Below are 20514 nucleotides of genomic sequence, written 5' to 3'. Positions count from 1 at the left end.
ACAGAGCGCTTAAAGCTGGCATCTCAACAGCATGCTGTCCACGTATGCAGAAGGAGCATGTAAACATGCGCCGGCAAAATGACTCCAAAGCTTGCTCTCAGCGTCGAGGACACCCAGACCTGAAAGAAGCGTCGCGCGGAACAGGAGGTTTTTCTCTGTGCAGCGAAACATAGTGCAGACCGCAAATGTGTTTATGCAATATATGCATACAATTTTATAATAGTACCTAATTTATTTACTTGCAGCTTCATAATTCAAATTAAATTTAGCAGTTGTGCCAGTATATGATGTGCCATGTGGGGAACTGATAATGCTCAACTCACAGAGAATATGAACAACGCCTCAGCACACAAGAATGCCTCAAGCAAACACGTTTACCTGTGTGTTCTGTGGACTACGCAGACTAAGAGCGGAGGCGCACGATAGGTAATGCTTAGTATCATCTCGCCACTATTGTACTGAAATAAACGGTTAAGAAATTAAACATTTGCCACCTACATCACCGCTAATTATCGTCAATCACAGCAAACAGCATACAAAGCTTCGTTCACACCGATTCCCTCAGTGCGTGGGATCTGCATATTTTTTTCTCATATTTATCATAGTGGTTCCCGCCTTCGTCGTCGCCGCCTAATTTTGGCGGTGAAGATCCACCTCGCCCTGTCATGATCGTGTCACAGCTTAGAGAAGAGTGAGAAGTCAACACCTCAAGCTCATATTTATTGCAAAGGAATAGTGAGCTCAGTTGTTTCTGAGTCTGTTTTTCACTTTGTGGAAGATAGAGCAGGAGGATGTGTACAGGAAAGATTCAGAAAATGAGGTGGAAGGGGTATGCTTGTATTAAAACATATTCCTTCATATCCATCATTTAAGTCCGGTCTTGGAATGCACGTGCAGCCAGGACTGCACGGCTCTTTATGGGTTAAAATGCACTGTAAAAATGTAAAAGAAAATTGTACTGGTAAGCGAATAATAACATACATCCTTGAAATGCGCGTCTGCTATAATTACGAAGGCGTGAAAATATGAAATCCTTACTATGCATGCATTTAGATAGTGGCCTTTATTTAGCTACCACATATTTCATATAATATCTAGAGCAAACATTTTCTTGCATATTCGGAAAAAAATTACATTTTTTTTATTCATCGCAACACTGTCAAATTTTGCTGCAAGAAGAAATTCAAAATGCATTATCGCTATCAATCACGGTGTTTCCATATGGACATTCAACTGAAGTTTTGATTGCTTCAGCTGATGACGGAAAAGAGCACTCTCAAAAATTACGTATAGTGTAAATGTAACTCTGTGTTAACCAAAAACAACAGCACAACTGAATGTAGGCAGAGTAATGCATAGCAACTGTACTTTAAAAAGTTCTCTCTCTACCGAGCTTCTCTCTCTGTATCACTCAGTATCACTACTTTTGATTAGTGTGCTTCTTTGCGTCACATTGCTAAAGAATAACGAGTTACCCTATTTGTAACTAATTTATTCATTATTTTTATATTAGGCGTTATTTATAGGACATCAACACCAGCAATCAAATAATGCTTGTAGTTATACGGCTGGCCAGATGTCAGTTCTATTTATGCTGGCGGTACAAATTTATTTTTGAAACGTTTGCGCCGTGTATCCAGAGGCTTTTCGGAGGCTTCAAGACACATCAGGGATATTTCATAGTCATAATCTGTCTTTTAGAGCCCTGAATGTAATTAATAACAATAAAGCTTGACAAATGGCAACAATATTGAAATTTTATAACGTCATAGCTGACTATCTTTTATAATTGAGTATCACAAGGTAAATAAAACACTGCAATTTTGAGGTCATTATTATTTTTCGCCTAAAATCAATTAACTTAAGGAGGAGGAGGAGGAATAAACGTCTATTTTTGAAACAGTATCCTGCGACAGGCCCCGGTTATACTCTAGGTGGGAAGTTTCCTCATTCTGGGAGCCCTCTGGCCTTCACTGCCTCCTTGGCCCTGGTGACGAGGCGATGTTGTTCCAGGTCCTCGGAGATGAGCTTTGCTTCCCATGTTTCGATGAGGTCTTCGCTTTCTTGTCTGGCTCATTACAGAGTTTCGGCGAAGGCAATGCGCTTGTGTCTACATGCCATGGGCATTCGAGGATCAGACGGGCCAAGGTGTCCGGTATGTCGCACATTGGGCAGTGGTATCCTTATAGCGTTGGGTAGAGGCTCTGCATGAACAATCCGTGGGTGCAGGTGTTACTGTGTAGCCTTCTGAGTGTGGTACTTTCTATTTTGTTGAGCTTTGTGTGAGGTCGTGGGTACACCCCGCGTTCCAGCCTGTGATGTTGAAAGATTGTTTAGAAAGTGGTGGGTACGGTCTCTGCCCCCCGCTGACGCAGACTGGGCATCTCGAGAGTAGGAAGGGTTGGACTTGCAGCCATGACCTCGCACCGCGGCGCGTGCCGCTTTGTTTCCTTCCCGCCCCTTATGCCAAGAAATCCTTGTCGCGCAGGTGTAGGGGATCGGAGTGCTGCGGTGCTTCAATATCTTTATTGCATCTGTCGACACACTACCGTTAGCATAGTTCCTGACAGCTGCTTCAGAATTGGAAAAGGCGACAGCTGTGTCTATGCACGTGGTAGTTGCTAGGGCGATCGCCGCCTCTTCTGCAGTCTCAGGGTTTTTTATGCGGAGTGTGGTGGACACTAGCAGTCTAATATTGAAATCTACGACGCTCAGGGCGTAAGCGTTTCTTTGCCGGTACTTGGCTGAGTCGGTGCGTCTGGCATCCGGATCTTGCCGGAGTCTTCGCCGTAGGGCATCCACGTGAGCTTGTCTTCTTTCCTTCTGGGATGTGGGGTGCATGTTGCGTGGCGTTTTTGCTGTGCACAGGGATTCGCGGATGTTTGGAGGAATTCTTTCTTTTCGGTGTGTGGTGCCTATTAAAATTGTAGTGGCTATTAAAGGGCTTGTAGCACAGGGCGTGAGCTCCAGTCGTTCTAATTGACTAGCTTTGTGAGCTTCAGCTACTTCTTGCCGGGTATTCTGTTCGCGCATCATGAGGTCTCGTAGTCGAAGCCGTAGGTGTTAGGTAGCTCCAGAGTGATTTTGATGGCTTTGCTTATTTCAGTGCTAAGTTTTTACCTCTGTATTCGTCAGCGCGAGATAGGGCGTGTTATATGTTATTCGACTGGTGAGGAGTGCTTGCATCATCAGGAGTACTCAGAATTACTTTATGATAGCATAATGTTGCTCACTTACCTGTGCCGCACACGGTTGCGTTAGCTTGTACTGGAATAACACTTCGCAGCCACTATATCGGGGACAAGAGAATTCAAGCATAAAATTTAATGTTTCTTCGTTTTGTCAATGAACTGATGCTTATACGAACCTTGAGCCACAATGAGATGGAAGGTGAATTGTGGTAATTTGCCTCCTTGAAAGAGACGCATACAAGACAGAGGTTAGCCGAGACACTGTGATTTGAAGTGATAAATAGCGATTGAGAAAAAGCGCATTGGTTTTAGTCAAAATTTCCAGAAGAAGACTTCTCTACGCAACACTAGTGATAGGAACGTGTTCCCTTGTCGAGAAGTTTCGCTGAAGCTACACTCTTGCTCAACCATTGTGCAATCCTTTTCAAAAGATAGTATCGCATACACATAGCCTTCATATCATTTCTGAGGTACATAAACATGACAAAGTTGATACTGATCGTGAATATGCAATAGGAGTGTTTATGCACAGTATCAAACCATTGAAAAATGTGATTCAATAACACAATTAGAGCCTCTACTGAGCAACCTCCATAGCAGTGGCGGAGATTTAAATTTACGAGGTGATATAATTCATATTTCTGCGATAATCGTGCCTGATAGTGGTCTAATGTTTATGAAATAATTGCTGTTACACTTACAACCATACGAACAAGTTTCACTAAACAACTCAATTTCTTATATTAAACCGCATAAACTAATTCCAGAATTTAAATATACCCACGAGGATTTAGGCTTGCAGCTGCAGCAGCAATTTTAGCAGCCAGACCACCGAGCAAGGTGAATAGATATTGTGAAGCACTGTCAACCGCGAAATTTGTGGTTGCTATATAATAATTAGGCCGTGCTTAATTCCGTATCTCTCAAGCTCATCTGTTTTCTAATACATAAAATAATTCTGCCTTACCCTGCCCTACCTTATCTTTTATATTCTTTTAATGTCCCACCATTCGCTTGACTACCGTATTTTCGGCTGCTCTCCGTAGTATATAAGTGACATATAATTTGAAGTAAGCAAACTGTCTTGGGTGCCGCTGATACGCAGCCTAATAGTATATCCCATAGCCAAATCAATGCTATTTGACGTGGCGCTTGTGTTCCTACTGGCTCATGTCAGTGGTTCCTACAGATTTCATCTAGTCTTAATACTCGCTGCTATCAATAAAAACTAATTAAAAGCTTTGATAGCGGCACCCATCGTATACCTCCTTATATACGGATTCACAGTTTTCACACCAATAATAATGCAGTGTTTATTGTGACTAAAATATGACATTATTATATTAATAAATATAATAAATAAATAAATAAATAAATAAATAAATAAATAAAATATTTATATTAATCAAACAATCAATTATATAATATAACTATATACTATATATAATTAATATATTATTATTATATGACAAATTATCACACTCAGAGCAAAATTTTGGACAAAACACTGCGCGCTTAAATTTCGTGCGTTCTTGTTCGACGAAATTTATCAATACGCACTAGGAATGTTATGCATTCAAATGCCAATAGAGTTTTTCAACTGTACATAGTTTGCGATATCCAATCGCATAGTTCGGTGAGCCGCAGGTTTTGATAAGCCAAGCTGCAGCTTAGGCGTGATGGCAACAAGCACGCCAAGCACACGAAACATCTACAGAAAGCGCAGCTAGAATGCTTGACTCACATCGCCCATATGCACGAAGCAAGCCAAAGAAAGTGGTGTTCCACTAGTGACGTCACTCACGAGGGGGCACCACTCCAGCTTATCGCCGCTAATAATGTCTATAGAAGCGTGCGAATGACTTGGCTGAAAATATCAACTTGAATCTGATAGGAAGCAATCCAGAAGTTGTGAAACGTGACCTGAAATATGTATTGTTTTTGCATAGGTTATGCATTTAATTGCACACGACTACTGCGGCTAGGTGAGTAGTGTCTCTATATTCTGCTGGACGCCGCAATAAAAGATATCAAGTAAGCCAAATTTTTCAGTTAACTAGTGTCCGCTAACTACTCTCATACTAATGTAGCACATAAAATGTTTCTAACACAGCAAAAATACGTCTATTCTTTTTGCTCAAAATGTTACCGCCTGGGTTGCGTAAAATGCATCACCTATGTAATAAATATTTTATTTAGTTCAATGCCTCCGGGCGAATGTCTTGTACGTTTCAAGGAAGAAATTTATGAAACAGGCCACAGCCTTTATCCTTGAGAAGTGATGACACCTCTGAAGCGTTTTAAACGTGGGTAATAACACGATGTTTGGCAAATAGACAGCAGCAGCGGCAGCGGATCATATAAATACTACATCTGTACGAGTGGCAATGCGACAGTTCTTTAGGCGCATGGTGCAATGGAGGGAAATCTATTAAAAAGTAGATGCAACAAAGAATAAGGATACGTTCAGGGCAGCCCTTAGGTAGAAGAACTGACATTCTTCAGGACCGATAAGGCTACAGAGGATAACTTTCACGAGGACTGACTGAGGGATTTCGTTATCAGCGTCCCTGTGCGTCATTCGAAGGAAAAAAATATTTTCGATTACTTTCAGTGCAAATTCCTAAGAGATCAAAGATGGCGATCAGCGTGAATCTGTGAGCCATCATGCGCTCGAATACAAGGAGCCTGGGCGATGTTAATGTCCAGTTTGCTTGTCTTTGTGATGGAAACAGCAGGGGAGGGGGAGGGGAGCAGTACACGGGGGGGGGGGGGAGGGAGGTGCGGGAAGCCCTAACGTGTTGGTCTCCATATACTTATGCAGTTATATAGTAATCCTTTCACTTGTTAATTTCTTAGTCGAAAGTTTAGCGTTGATCTCTTTCGTTTTTAACCTATGTCCCACTTTTTGCGGAGTAAACACGCATTGCAGTTTTGACGCTACAATGGTTAAACTGTGCATGCTCCCTGTTGGCAATACGGGGCTGCATCTGCGTAATAATTTCATAGCGATTAGCATTGTTTGGAACATCACCCAGTTATCTTGCCTGTTGTAATTCCGTATCTAATATGTTTCCCGGCAAATTGGACAAACTGGGTCGTTGATAGTCAATTGGTGGGGCATTGGGCTGCTGTTGTGTCATGTCTTGAGGAAACGAGGTGCCTTTGTGGGCTGGTTGGTTGACCATGAAAAATCACTATAAGGCTTGTGTCTGTCTTTAGTTTCATCTTGTGTCCCTGTTCTTGCTGTGCTGCACTTCATGCCACTCCTTCTGAAAACCAGGTTCGAAACCTGCGTCGGACCAACTTGGACATCTGGGCTTGAATCACTTTCACACCAACCAAGGTCACGGGCTATGTGCCGATGGATATGTAGAACACTTCGTTTAATCTCATTTATAACGCTTTGGTTGAGTTTGTATTCTTTTCTGGTTATGTTCTGCACTTCAAGTACAAATCGAAGGGCATCAAAAAAAAGAAGATTTGGAATTTTGGTAAAAAGAATTTTATCGTTTTTTTTACCAAGGAGGATAACAAAAAAGGGCGTAAATTTGCCTCTAAGAATTAGGCACATTAACGTAAATTATGCGGAAGCTTGTTAATGTTAACCTTGAGGTGACATATTATTCCACCCAGTCTGCTTAGCATTTATGAGGGTGGTAGTGTGCTGCATTTACACCCTTTGTTTCTCAGAGCGGCAATTCCTACAAGCGTCATTACCGCGGGACATAGCATTTCAGCTTTTCTGGATTGAAAGCGACATAGGAGAGTGTCCTGGTAACTCGGTCATTCACAATGACCCAGAAAAAGATGGCATTGCAATCCCTTGAGATGCATTGCTTAGTCAATCTGTGAACGTCTCGGTAGGTATGCAGCAAAGAATTCCTCGTTTTTATATGCTTACGCACAAAATGATTTTCTCTTATTTCATTAGGGGATAACTGTCAAGCAAATAATTACGCTATGTAGCCTTAATTTGTCGAGAACTCAGCCAATTACGGATTATGCTATGCATAATGTGACCAGTTCTACCTGCGCGCCAAATAGAGCAGAATTTGATACATAAATAGTGGCCACTCACATGGCCGGAACCTAATGTGGCAGCCTCAAACGTACACACGCATTATGACTACTTTCCTTAAAGCTCAGTACACCATCATTCGACGGGAGAAGAGTGGAGAACTGATTCCCCAGAGTTTGCAATGGTAGTGCACATTTGATGTGGCAAATATGGCACCTTTAGGCCACATGACCACTGTGTAGCCTACAACCACTGCCCTGTTCTGACTCGAACGCCATTTGGTTGACTGTAATACATGGGGAGCGCCACTACCACTTTCGGTGACACAGTCCAAATTTTTACATTCAAAGCTATGTTGCACTTGTTGCGTGTTTGGAACTGGTCGCATAAAAGTTGCTGTAATTAATAATTCGTGGCTACTTAGACCTGTTGAAGCTTCGGAGCGTAATTTATCAACTACCTGAAAAGCCCGAAAAGAGAGACAGTAAATCCTATTTTATCAGTACTTCAGCGCTCCTCTCACCAAGTGTGAAAAGCAGGTGAGCTCAGAGGTTGGCCGTTCTGTGCAGAATTTTAGAGCATCCTCCGTGTCTTCCCATAGTACATTCAGAGATTATTCTTCCAGTAGATGTTTTACATGCCACAACCAAGGTGTAATTATGAGGCACAACGTTCAGCGGGACTCCGGAATAGTTTAGACCATCTGGGATTATTTTAGCGTGCACCAAATGTACGATACACGGCCGTTTTTTCAGTTCGCCACATTCGAAATGCGGCCGCCGCAGCCGTAATTTGATGCCGCGTCCTCGCGCTTCGCAGCACAACGTCAAAGCCACCACGCCACCACGGCGCGTGTGTTTACACTAAAAGGTACACTAAAAAAAATTGAATTGAGCAGTATTTGTATTTCTTTTATTTAAAATACTGCAGACTCCAGTGGGGGTAATTGCAAAGTGGGTAGCAAACGATGATTACATCATGACAAGTCTCTTTAACATAGAGCAGTACATCAAACAGAGAGCCTACAATTAGTTCATTAAGCCACCGATATGGCAAAAAGCTTTTTTGCTATGATTAGGGAGCTTGGTAAGGGAGAAAATGCGCAAAAACAAGATCGCATAGCAACACTGCCTGTACTAGCTTGTTAAGACGTCGTGAATTTTGATAGCATGTGTATGGACTTATAGTTCAAAGTTTTTTAGTTAAATGGCCAAACTTCATTCTGAAGAGCCAATGGCTCCCCCTGGGAAGTTATCAGAACCTATTAAGAATTATATTCTGAGGTTTTACATGCCCAAACCATGATATGACTGTGAGACATGCCGTAGTGGGGGGGGGGGGCGAATTAACTTGAACGTGCTTAACGTGCACTCAACACATGGTACACGGGCATTTTTGTATTTTGCGCCATCAGAATGAGGCCGCCCTGGTGGGGGTTTGATGCCGCACTCTCCGACTTAACAGTGCAAAGCCATAGGCACTACGTGACCACGCCGGCTAGTTATAAGAAATTATCTGGCCCCAAAACAGGCCACATTCAAAACGAAAACTTAAATTCGTGACGTGACACTTCGGTGACGGCCCTGAGATATCAACCAGAAATTTGAAGTATTTTTGGTCTTCAATTCTCCCCGTAACTCTGTTACTGTTCACCAGCATTTTTTTAAAAGAATGATTGAAAATAATTTATAACAAATACTCTGTCATCTTTAAGTGGTGTGAAGCAGGTCGCAGAAGAGACTATATATTTATGACGGCTCCTTTCGTCTAACGCGTCCACATGTCTGACCGGATTTTTACTTCTGCGGGTAAGGTAATTGACTACGGGGCAAACAAACTCCATTGGCAATCAGGAAAATGCAAGTTCGGGAAGTGTGCAGACAATACACCCGCCTCGCCTGCCGAATGAACTAAAAGTGCACGGACCTCATGGTCGGCAAATGAGAATTAGGAAAGATACTAAGAATCTCCGCGGTATTAAAGGGTATGTTATTTCTCACAAAATCTTTATATTGGGCCAAAACTGCGTAAACACGTCATTGCATGCAGGCACGTCTGCTGTGACATTTAAGTTCATATTCTAACTTAGGGTACGGGGTATGTGCCATCGATATGTGCCGCTCTTCATTGGGCCTGTCCAATATCAACTCGTGTCAATGGTACCACTTTGAATGTGCCATCTCTTCAATGGAAAGCAAAAAGAAACAAAAACGAACTTTCAGAACTTTTTTGGTGCTGGGCGGAATCGATCCCACCTCGTGAATCTTCACAAAATCTTCTCTGAACTTGTATTCCAACACGACTCACGCATGGGCATTTCGGAGGTGCCGCTGCCCACGAGTGGATGCGTGTACGCTACGTGCTGTAGGTGACGGCGCCACACCGTGTCCAGAGGGACGCGCGAGAACGGCGGAGCCCAGCTGCAGTACACGCCTCATTCACGCACATCAGTGGAAACAATACGGTGTGGCGCTACATTGCTTCAATGCTAACCCCATCAATGTACAAGTCATTCTAAGATGGCTTCTGCTGAACTTAAAAAAAAATAATTTACTAGATGTCTTAGCCCGCATAGCATTACATATAAAATTTCATTATATATGTTCGGATTTAAGAGGCATTTTCTTAATTTTGTGGGTAATCGCATCACCGCATTACAGTGTACACTCCTTCTCGAAAAGATTAGTCGGATGCAGCTACAGTGCTGAAGTGCAGAACGCGTCGCCCTACAGCAAGACTTGCCTTTAACAAAGTTAGTTGACAAAATATTTACACAAATAACCGCAATATTGAAGTTAGATTACCAACCTAGAAAAGTACGTGAATGTGTACCGCAGCAAAAACTTAATTTTACGTTGGAATTTTTTCGCTGAGAAATACGCCGCAGCTCAGTAAAATATAATCAAGAACTAATCCAGAAGTTGCAATAATGAAGAAGCGAATAGCCGTCCGCTTTTTACAATAAAAATAATTATATGAGTGTGGACGTCTTTCATATATATTAGTTATTCATGCCAAGTGCAAAATATGTTTGGTAATATATTTGAAAAAGATTACCTATGAGCAAACGTAGGTTCTGGAATGCGAGAGGTAAATAACCTTTCCTCTGATGATCTCTGTTACTGCCTATCAACTTTACGTAGGGACAGTTTCCACTGCTGATCAGAAATGCTCTTACGATGGCGATAAGCCAACTCTTAAAAGAAAGAATATCTTAATAGCATCATATTAGTCGGAAAAGAAAAAGCCGGAAGCTTTGTTTAGAAGCCGCAATATAGGTAGCCCAGAGATCCTTGTTACTAAGACAAGATACATTAACATACTCATAAACATATTCATTAGCATAAACGTAGCAGCTTAGTTCTGTCGCAGTTATTGAACATCCCAGACAAGAGCGCATCTCTCTCTTGATTTTACGAGACCGGAGGATTTACCAGTCTTCCTATTTTCTTTGAGGCTTTATTCGTCTACGGGTGCATTGGATGTTCGCCTGGACAAAACCTACTAACACCGTAAGTAGAATACTATAACACGTACGCCTGTAAAATAGCCTCCGATATGCATGGCGCGACGATTCATGCGAAGGCTGAGAAAGGCGTCATGCAGCAAACTGGCTTCTCTCGCGCGTCTTTCTGGACAGACTGCGGCACTTGGTGACACTGCCGAGAAGTCTGCGCGTAGTTACCGAGACTAGAAGCGCGCAGCGTTAGCGCTTGCCAAGGTTGATGATTGCTCACTCACTTGCCGCGCACTCAGTTGCACATACTTGGAGACCCAAGATGGCGCGATGTTTGTTTAAAAGCGCTACATACGTAGTGCATATGAGGCGCAGCCTGCTAAAGCATCCGGTTGCTATCCTTGAGGAATGATTGTGACGTGGGTTAGGGATTCAGCTCAGCATCGAAATTTAAGGTATCTTTTTCGTAACTATAGAGCTGCGCAATTCCAGTGGTGCATAGCTTGTTACCCAGGTAGGCGCCAAAGAGCTCATTGAAGAGCTGCGCACACCTACTGGCACATACCCTGTGACTCAAGTTGGCATCAGAGAGGCTCAGTGGAGGCTAGCACAGACCGAGAGGCACATACGCAGTGCGCCAAGTCGGCGTCAAAGATTTCTTTCTGACAGTGGTACCTACGCAGTCCGGCATCTACAGTGATCCATGTCTGCGTGAGTGAGTTCGCTGAAGAGCGGCACGTATGTACACGATGGTACATACTGAGCTACTAAAGTTGGTTTGATCGTTGGCTTCGGGGCCTGTAGCCTTAGTGCAGCGGCCCGTGGCACTACCACTTGACCACTGACAACCCAGTGACGCAGGTAGGTAGAAAAATGGTTAATAAAGACATGCAACAGATAGAAGGGAAAGAAGGGAAGAAGGGAAAGCCGACGCGGCGACATTGTGTCAATAGGAGTACAGCAGAGCCAGGACGAAAATGAACATCCCAAGGTCGGCCGTCGTGCCGGATTTTCTCCGCGGCCTTAGACTCAGCTAGCCGGGAGCCGGCACTCTTGCGTGCCATGTGAGCGCGGGCGAAGACGTCTTGAGCGTGTTCAGTAGGAGTCTCCATCGGGGAAGAAAGCAGTGTGTCAAAGGGCAAAGAAGGGTTGCAGCCGAACAGAAGGTAAAATGGTCAAAAGCCAGTGGTCTCTTGACGGGACGAATTATACGCAAAGGTCACGAAGGGAAAAGTGCTGTCTGAATCACTGTTGCCCTCAAAAACGTGCATAAACAGCATTTATGTCAACGTGCGATGGAGCCACGCCTTCAGTCCGTTTGTCTGCGGGTGATAGGCTGCGGGAAGCTTGTGCATGGCAGAACAGGAGCAAAGAAGGTATTCAACTCGGGACAAGCAGGTGCGGCTGCGATCAGTGAGGAGCTGCCGCGGTGCGCCATGATGGCGGATGACGTCATGTTAAAGGATATATGCAACCTCAGTTGCATTGCTTGTGTGCAAAGCTCGCGTGATAGCATTCCGGGTCGTTTAATCAGTCGCGACGACAACCCACTTATTTCCAGATTTTGACGTCAGGAAAGGGTCGAGAAGACCGAAACTGACGCGAAAGAATGGTTCTGAGGGAACACCCATGGAGTGAAGACATCCAGCGGGCAGCACAATATAATTTTTTCGGTGCTGACAGCGCGCCCAGGGTGAACAAAGTGGTAGAGGCCTGGCCAGTACAAGTGGTGCCGTACGTGGTCATGGGCGCTATAACGTTAAACTATTCCAAACATTTCTATTCCAGTTCTGCAATCAGCCATCCCTGATTGGTCAAAAATTTTTTGGACCACTCCCACTTCACCTTCCTGTCACGCGACGTCACGAAAACCGTGATAGCTCCCCATCTGATGTTACGTATACACACTGATTGTGTATAATTTGACCGAACAAAAAAATAACTATTTCTGATTCGACGCCTTTCGTCATTAGCCCTTGGCTATTGTTTAAAGGTTTTAGGTTTGCACCCACTTCACCTGACTGTCACGCGACGTCACAAAACCGCAAGAACGTACCGCGTCAAAGTGACGTGTACGTGTTGAACATGCATTAATATGCCGAACAAAACTGAATTTTCTTCCGAATAGCCGCAGGCTGCCCCGTTCTGAAAGGAATAAAAGATGGCTGCCGCCGATCGCTCAGGCACTGGTGAATCGCACGTGTAGGAGAACATGGGTTTAATTGCGCATAACGAAACTTTTTGCGTGATCGTGTAACGTTTTTGAGCACTTTCGGCACGTTTACGACCTCGTTCTGCCAACTATTCTTTGCTGAGGATCCGTTCAGCGTCATCCTTAAGCTTCAGTTGCATGCCGCCGCGACTTTCGACGAGCCACAGGGAAAGCGGACCAATCGCAGACCCTGGCACCACCCTCTTGATCCGGTTATCGATGTTCAGTGCACTGGCTCGGCCTGATCGAATATCTCTCTATTTGAGCGTGTTTGTCGCCTCTTGTCAGCCAATTCGATAAGATAGACCGTTGAGTGTAGGCAAGGTTATTCGTTGTTCAAGCAAACAAAAGTGACCTCCAATGAACGAGGACAGCGTTTGATCGGTCTGTTCCGACAACGCTGCGGGTGACCGTCCGTTGCTTGCGTAGGCGGTTACGCAAATTTGACGTATGGAGATAGGAATAAAAACATATTGGAATAGTGTTACGTTATAGGGCCCATAAGTACGCTATACGCCGAGGTGACCTGCAGTAGGGGCGTCATGCAGCTGCTCAACAACTGATGTCCGTTGGTACAACGAGGCGTGGTATAGTACAACATGCCCTGGTACAGCGAGTAAAAATTCTAGTCCTTGAGGGTGCAAGCTGCAACGGAAGAGAACATCGTCGCTGAGCACGAACACGTGCAGTGTGGGCACTCCATGTCCAGAATTGAGACGCTCGATGAGGATATGTAAGTAGTCATCACGCTGTTGTTCGGTACGGATGTCGCGCAGATCAGGATTGGCGTGTACGCAAGAGTCGGTGTCAGGCGCATCATATTTAGGGCTGTCGACAGGATGACGGCAGAGGCAGTCAGAGTCCCTGTGAAAACGGCCTGTGTACGCAAGAGTCGGTGTCAGGCGCATCATATTTAGGGCTGTCGACAGGATGACGGCAGAGGCAGTCAGAGTCCCTGTGAAAACGGCCTGACTAGGCCGTTTTCACAGGGACTCTGACTGCCTCTGCCGTCATCCTGTCGACAGCCCTAAATATGATGCGCCTGACACCGACTCTTGCGTACACGCCAATCCTGATCTGCGCGACATCAACTGTCGCGCAGCAAATAAAAGAATATTCGTGGTACTGCACAGCAAATGAATATTCATGGTACCGCAGCGCCCATCTGCCCAATCGTCCAGTGGGGTCTTTAAGTAAGGAGAGCCAGCAGAAGGCGTGCTGATCGGCAACCAGGGCAAATGTGCAATCGTACAAGTAGGGGAGAAATTTGGCCACTGCCCAATCTAATGCCAGGCGCTCCCGTGCGGTAATTAAATAATTCGTCTCGCTGGGTGACAGGAGGCGGCAAGTGTATACAATTACTCGCTCTGCGTTATGCTGCCATTGAACAAGCACATCCCCAATTCCATGGCCATTGGCATGCGTGCGCAGTTTGGTGGCGGCAGATGGATCATAATGAGCCAGCAATGGGGAAGCCGTGAGCAAGCGTACGAGGATGGAGAAGGCTTTGGTTTGAGCAAGGCCCGATGCCAAAGCAACGTCCTTCTTAAGTCAGTCCATGAGTGGGCGAACGGTTTCGGCAATGTTCTTGATAAAACGGCAGAAATACAAGCATAGCGTAAGAAAGCTAGTTGCGTCTGTCAAGAAAGACGGAAGAGGAAAGTTCTGGACAGCGCGAATCTTGCCAGGGTTGGATTGAACGCCGGTGACACCGAGGAGATGGCCAAGGACAGTTATTTGACGGCGTTCACAGCGGCACTTGGACGAGTTCAACTGCAGGCCAGCATATCGTAAAACAGCAGGTATAGCCGATAGACGCGCTTGTTGACTCTTTTAAGTTGGGCAAAAGACTTTCACATCGTCTAGGTAACATAGGGATGTGGACGATTTATAGCCGCGAATTAAGGCATCCACCATTCTTTCAAAGGTTACCGGGGCGTTACAAAGGCCACACGGCATAGCCTTGAATTGGCAGGTGCCGTCAGGTTTTCTCGTGGTCGATGTCATTTACCGATATTTGTCAATAGCCTGATTGGGGGTCTATCGATGAAAAGTACTTGGCCCCATGCGAGCACTCAAATGTGCCAATACGCGGCAAGGGGTAGATATCTTTGCGCTTCATTTTGTTTAGGTGTCTGTAATCCGCACAAAAGCGCCTATTGCCGTTCTTTTTGACAAGAACTACAAGGGGTGCCCACGGACTGCAAGATCGCTCCAAACGCCTTCAGTGAATATCTTGTCGTCATCCCGATGTATCGCTTGTCGTTCAGCATGTGACACACGGTACGGGCGGTGGTGTATCGGATTGACGTCTCTGGTGTAAATTCAATGAGTGACCACCGATGTCTGAACTAAAGGGCGGCCATCATGTTAAAAAAAAACGTCGCGGAAAGTTTCCAAGAGACGGCAGAGGTCAGCAGCTTGTGCCGGGAGAAGATCAGGTGCAATGTTCGTCTGTGAGATCGGTAAATCGGATGTTCCTGTAGAGAGCGACGACATTTCAGCGTCAAAAGCCGATATTTCGCTGTCGTTCACAGGCAAGATGTCGTCCAAAGACATTCCTCTTGGAAGAGTCTGAGTCGAGCCGATAAAATTATTGAGAGGAAGCGAAGGCAGATTGCCTGTAACAATGAGCACGGCACAGGCAACAGTGAAATCTCTTTTTAGCACTATGCCAGCAGTAATAAATAGTAAATAGACGCCCGTCAGGAGCAGATGGGAACGACAGTAGGGTGACGTCGGATGTCTTAGGGATAGCCTAAGCGTGGCTGTGGGACTGGTGGACTAAAACAGCCATGGCGCAGTTAAAGCTGAATGACACTAGACGCGCTATCATATAGGGCTGTATGGGAGGATAAAAAGTCTAAGCCGAGTATAACGTCGCACGGGCATTGTACAAAAACTAAAAAAAAAAAAAAACTGTCCTTGGGCGTTCCGCGATGCCATGGAAGTGGTGCATATACCATGCACGGTGAGCGCTCCTCCATCGGCGACGGGACTGTGCGTGATACAGAGGGTGTGAGAACATTGTACAGGCGACGGCGCAATTGGGCACTCGTCACGGATACGTGCGCTCCAGTGTCAATGAGTGCTGGGACATTGACACCATCAACCAGAACATCCGTCAAGTTTTGTTTCTTCGGCAAAGTGCGTCGTCAATGCAGCGTCACCTCCGGGAACTGAATCGCCTAGTTTTCCGTAGATGGGCATCGGGGTTGCATCGGGGACGGTGGACGACGAGTATGCGATGATAGCGACGATGGTGGACGAGCTGGTGGCGACGAGCTGGCGACGTCGGATTCACGAAGACGGATTGTTCCAAGGAGCATAAGCGTCATCGTTTGGCTGTTTAGGAGCCAATGGCGGCTGGTAACGGCGCTCACTCTGTTTGGGGCCTTAATAACTGGTGAATGGCGGTCGCAGAGGAGAGAAGACAGTGCGGTTGTTGCAATGGCGAGCAACGTCAGCGATACGCGGGCAGGCAAAGCAGATTGACCGATCGTCTGCGGATTGCCACTCGGCTGGATTTCGGCAGGGCGCAGGATACCGCGGACCAGTCGATGGACCTGGAGCATGAGACAGCTTTGAAGCGACAATGGCACATACAAAATGAACTCCAAAGATTATCGATTTCTTACTTGACTATTGTCTGCAGAAATGGTGTTGTAGGCAAGTCTTTCGGCACACGGGGGCGGGAAAAATGGGCTGCAGGAGCCATAGATTCAAGTTTTCGCCGCACAGTCGGCGTCAGCTCATGAAATGATGATGGTCGCTGCACTCCTAGCCTGTCGTCACACGAGGATGTCGCAGCTGTGTTCGCAAGCGTGTGAACAGCGTTGCAATGAGGCGTCTTTGGCCTGCTTAAAACGTTGACACTCTTTTATGATGTCCTGTACTGTTTCGATATTTTTGCACATAAGCAGGTTGAAAACATTGCCGGCGATTCTCTTCACTACATGCCCAACCTTGTCGGACTCAGCCAGGTCACTGTAGGCTTTGCGGCACAGAGCCAGCACGTCTTGGATGTAAGAAAGGTATGATTCAGTGAACATCTAGGCGCGTGTGGCTAGTTATTTCTCAGCGCTGCTCTTCCTTCCGGTGGGACAGCCGAACAAATCCCTCAGCTTCTGTTTGCACGTGTCCTAGACACTAAGCTCTTCCTCGCGGCTGTTATGCCACACCAGCACCGTGCCTTGTAGGTAGAAGACCAAATTAGCCAACATAATCGTTGGATCCCATTTCTGGTGGACACTTACACGATCACACGTGGCGATCCAGTCTTCCATGTCGAGGTGGTCGGCGCCGCAGACTGTTTCCTGGATCCCGCGGCTAAAGCAGTATAACCATCGGGGTCGTAGATGTTGATGTGAGCCGCGCCATGTCGGTTCCTGTTTCGTCCGTCATGCTGTCCATTTCGAGGCGACGGCCACTGCGGAGCTTCATTGCTGGTTTTCGTGAATACCCCGCACCTCTCACCGATTTATTACGTTGCAAAAGTCACATATAAAGATGTATTTACAATATTTACAACAGCGGCAACGATGCATAAAAAAGATGGCTGTCGAGCCAGATTCCGTCTCTACACGTCAAATCGTCTTCTTATTGCTGGCGGCATTTCTGGTTGCGCCTTACAATATTGCCATTGTCTTCACTTCTGTGTAGCACAACACCTGTAGCTCATGGAACTCTCTGGTACCAATCTGATCACTTCATTCTGCACGGGCGGCTGCTTTTGACACCGACATTTTGACCCCTTTATGGCTGACTTCAAGTTTTCATTAGGGGTTTTTTTGTTTATTGTCTCTTGTTCTGTTTGATTATCCGTTTACCTACAGAGTGACACATACCCATTCTGGAGGATTGGCCAAGAATATTCGCATGCCTAGGGCCAAGTGCCCAATGACCCAAATTGTCTTTTGAAGCACAAACCCAGTGCGCCATGCCATGCTTTATATTCTTAAGTTGTCTACTGGGAGAGATTCCCGGTGGTACATGCAAAGTTTCATATACTTTGTACCCGTCGCGGTGGCGCAGTGGTTTTGGAGTTGCGGTGCTAACCCCGAAGGCGTGGAATCGAATTCCTGCCCTGGAGGTCGCATCTACGCGTACATGGGGATGAAATGCAAAAACCGTCGTCTACAGTGCATCTAGTGCACGTTAAAGTACCCTAGTTGGCCAAAATATTCCCGAGTCTGCCAGTATGGCGCGCCTTATAATAACTTCGTCGTTCTGGGATGTAAAACCACAGATTTTAACTTTTAAGCATACTTAGTGTCTCAAGTAATTTGGTAGCTGTCAAGTCAACCTCATTGTTTTTTCTTGCACATACCTACTGGCCCATGCTCAGTTGCCTATGTCTGTGCTGGAATTACAAATGCCCCGACGTATACCGATTAGAACAAAGACTACACAGTGACACTAGTGGCCGGGAAAACGGTTCGAAGCATCCTGGAAAATACATGAAGTACCATAAGGAGGTTAATCCAATTAAATCTCTTGTGCAGATAAATGATGTTTACGGTAAAAAATATAGACAGGCCAATTTATTCTCAAACCCTCTACCACTGCGTGTCTCACGACCCTGTTACAATTAACTCTGTAAACAAAAACGTCAGTTCTTCAAGGTATACATTTGCTAAACGCTTGAAATTTAGCTCTTTTGCGAACAAGTTCACTGCAATTTGTCTTGGGGATCAAGGCCGCTAATTACGTGACCAAATGGGTCTTCAGGCAAAGTTTCTCAAAATTGTCTTACGATGACTCAGCAGCAGCAGCAGCCACGAGGAAAATGATACCTATGGCCTTCATTGCTTGAATCAAGAACGGCTCCTGCCGTTCACATGGCTCCCTCACGCATTATTTATACTAGATTTTTGAGGAGCTCTGACATTTTGGTTGAGATAGTTAGTACGCTCATAACTTCTGAACAATTCACACATAATTTATCACTAGTAAAGCCAACTGCAATACGTATAACGTCAAGTGCATTGTGAAGTTTCAATCTGAAGAGGATCTTTTCTGTAGATCTGTTATCTCAACACGATGACAAATGTCTAAGTATGACGCATGTTAAGAGAAGCTAATGAATGTAGATACAAAAAACTGTGACGTAGGACAAATATTTTATCCCTATCACTTTCTCCTTCTTACAAGAATCACTGACAAGATCACTTCCTCCTTCATCACCATACGAGAGTACTGTGAGTTTGGCAGAGAGGCTTTCCGTTAATTACATGCACGGGGTATAAATGGCGGTGCGGCTGTCTAGAACAGCTTTTGCCAACGCGCTGGCATCGGTGTGTTAGGAATAAATTTGGTTTATTGTGTTTGTTCGGTACTGCACCTTTCAACTACTTCGTTTTGCATGATTGGGTGGCTTCGCGTGCTTTAGAATGAACGGAATGTTTAGGAATCTTGCCGCTTTTGGCAGTATTGTGCATATTTCGTATGGGCGTGTGGCCGTAGGTACTATGTCCAGGGACTGAGTGATGTCTGCGCCCTAATGTGGTCCTAAGAGCCCGATGTCTTGCTGTCTAATTAGCACGATGGTGAGCTAGTCTCACGAATTCCGGTTTCCGGTTTGCGTGAGGAGTTTTGTGTTCGTGTTAATGGGGACCTCACGTCTATTTTGGTGGTCTTGCTTGTAAGTGCGTCGAGCATCCCGCCTTCCAGCAGTGACTGATATGCGAAACAGGATATGACAGTTTAGAGATACTAACCCGTTCCACAGTTGCAACATGTCTTCTTCATAAAGGCCCTTACATGTGTTGATTAGGTCCTTCATCTTGCGCAGAGAAATACATATTACTCATCAAGAGGCCCGGGTAGCAGCAACTATACAGTGAACATGTTTATTCTTTTGGAATTGCTTTGCTAACGGTGGACTAAGATAAAATGCCATTTTGTACATGTACTCTACGGCACTCGCGAGCACACTGACATCTCAACTGCAGGACCCTCCGACAGTGCTAGCTTGCACTACACTCAAATCACCAAAAGAAATGAGTTGATTACCATCATTACTCATTTGAAAGGACAAAACGTTCCTTTATTTCACGTATTTCGGCAAAAGAAATGCGTCGGAAGAAAAAAATAGCAAACCGTCCGTAAAATCTTTTTCAAGAATGATTGCAGATTGAAAAACAACGCGCACTCGGTTATGCCGAAAGTGACAGCGCTGCTGTAGCACAAGACACTCATTCAAGTGCCATGCTGTGCGCACTACACCAATCTATTCAGGCCACTAACGGCGCGCACACTACGGGCAAACGTGCATACTGAGAGTCACAGTAAAAATTCCTAGCTATAGGAGGAGGGTGACATCGTTCTAGGGACTTACACAAACATACAAAGAAAAATCAAGCCAAAAAACATTATTCTATTAAAAATATGAGGTGGTGGGAAAAAGCTGCTTAACAAAAGCTTGACTAAGCCCTGTCGCCTGTGTTACAATTCGGCAGTAAGGAGCACTGGCACACGTGCAAGGTAGTTTGACATAAATGTAGGCACTGTACGAGAGACACAAAACCTGCGAAGGAAAAAATGGTAATACAGTAACAATATTGTACTGCTGGGAAATAGGTTCAGTTACAAATTACAATGCTCGATTCATAAGCAAAATACAAAAAACCAA

The 20514-nt window shown here is 45.2% G+C and overlaps 1 long non-coding RNA gene across 1 annotated transcript; it reads right to left on the bottom strand.

The window, feature by feature from the left end:
• Nucleotides 1-699: 699 nt before the first annotated feature.
• Nucleotides 700-18714, bottom strand: LOC126540289 (uncharacterized). The gene is made up of 4 exons (XR_008613747.2): nt 18637-18714; nt 3368-3412; nt 3238-3289; nt 700-932 (listed from the first exon to the last, which is right to left on the bottom strand). It is a non-coding gene; the product is annotated as an uncharacterized lncRNA (long non-coding RNA).
• Nucleotides 18715-20514: the final 1800 nt, after the last annotated feature.

The sequence above is a fragment of the Dermacentor andersoni genome, chromosome 3 (genome assembly GCF_023375885.2).
Source record: "Dermacentor andersoni chromosome 3, qqDerAnde1_hic_scaffold, whole genome shotgun sequence".
Lineage (NCBI taxonomy): Eukaryota > Metazoa > Arthropoda > Arachnida > Ixodida > Ixodidae > Dermacentor > Dermacentor andersoni.
The sequence above is the reverse complement of the archived record's forward strand: the minus strand, read 5'-3'. Positions and strand labels throughout refer to the sequence as shown.